Raw genomic sequence first — 1,721 nt, forward strand, 5'->3', positions numbered from 1 at the left:
TATAAATATAAACACGCTGTAGTTTATAAAAATTGTCAGAATAGGTGGCAGAGGCACTTTAAGGCAGTACCTATAGATGAGAGGAACGACTTAATCAAGCGTTGGAACCTATGCTTTCATTGTTGTTTGGGGTCCCATAGAGCAAGAGACTGCTCTACAGAAACCAAGTGTGAGAAATTTGGTAGCTCTAAGCACATCTCGCTGCTATGTAGAAACAGCCAAACCAAGCAAGCGCCAGCGAATCATGGCGAGGACAAGCAGAAGCCTCAAAAGGTTACAAGCACATGTACTGCTATATGTGGAAAGTATGTTAGTGGGCGCTCTTGCGCCAAGATCGTGCTGGCAAAGGTATATCTCAGACATCGCCCACACGATTCAACCATGGTATATGTCTGTCTCTTATACACATCTAGATGTGTATAAGAGACAGCCCTTATTGAGAGGAGGAAAGCATGGACTAGACCTATGATGAAGGGGAAGCACTCCCATGTTCTAGTTTTTAAGTTAATGTTTAGTGTTCTTTGATGGCCCGGTGGTAAGCATATATTATGTTCTAGTTTTATGAATCTGTATGATCTTTAGGCAGTACTTAAGGCCTACTAGGCCTAGGCTTTTGTTGTAAAAGTTGAAGTGCATGTACAGGATGCGCCATAGGCCTATATTTAAAAAAATACATTTTGTTAATTATTATTGGTTGGCCTGGGACGGACCTAGGCAGGCTGGCCAGCTTTACCGTCGGAAGTCCTGGGATTCGACGATGACGTCCGTACACGTTTACAAACGCTATTGATTAGAATGAAAATAGACGCGCTAAATTTCGTTTTTTTTTTTGTTTTTTTTTTTTTTTTTTTTTTTTTTTTTTTTTTATTGTTTTTTTTTTTTTTTATGAAAGAAAGAATTTATCGAACATTTATCTACATACAAACAAGAATAATATTGTAGAAATTGTATTTCTAAAGATATGCATGTAATTCATATTTTATTTTGTAGACGATAAATATTCAGTAAGATATACTAAAAACGATTATTAATTCTGAAATGTGCATCTCAGCTATTATTAATCAGTAGGCTATGTATTATGTTATAAAGTCTTAAAATAGTAATTTCGAATTATGCTATATTTTGGGCTCTGACTTAATTTAACGATGGCCCTATCAGTAGTAATGACAGTATTTGTGCTTTTTTTTAGCCATGTAGTAAAATAGTACTATTATTATGAGAGTCATGAAGAAGTAGTAGAAGAAGAAGAAGAGGAGGAGGAAAAAGAAGAATAGCTTTTTTTTTGTTTTATAATAATAAAATATTATTATTATATTATTAATATATTATTATATATTATATAATAAATAATTTTTTTCAAAACATAGGCCAAACTGCTTTTATAACATTATTATAGACCCATTAAACACAAAAACTGCTCTGGCTTCGGGGCGGACTCTAATATCGATTTAATAAGCCTTTGAAACACCTGAATTGTCAAAATTTTCGGGGGCTTCACCCCCAGGACCACTTTTGGAACCTATTAATTGAAGCTCGACCACGCCCACTTTGCTTTCGTGGAAGAAATCTGGCCCCTCGTCGGGGCACCGCCCCACAGTGGGCCAGAATCAATTCAAAGTGTGCCAAAAGTCGAAAATAGGTAATGTGACAACTTCAACTTTTAAAGGTTGTTTGATGTCGAGAACATCCTAAATTATATTAATCCACCAATAATTTCATAT

Source organism: Anneissia japonica, unplaced genomic scaffold (genome assembly GCF_011630105.1).
Source record: "Anneissia japonica isolate Jap-2015-1 unplaced genomic scaffold, ASM1163010v1 scaffold288269_len51329_cov104, whole genome shotgun sequence".
NCBI lineage: Eukaryota > Metazoa > Echinodermata > Crinoidea > Comatulida > Comatulidae > Anneissia > Anneissia japonica.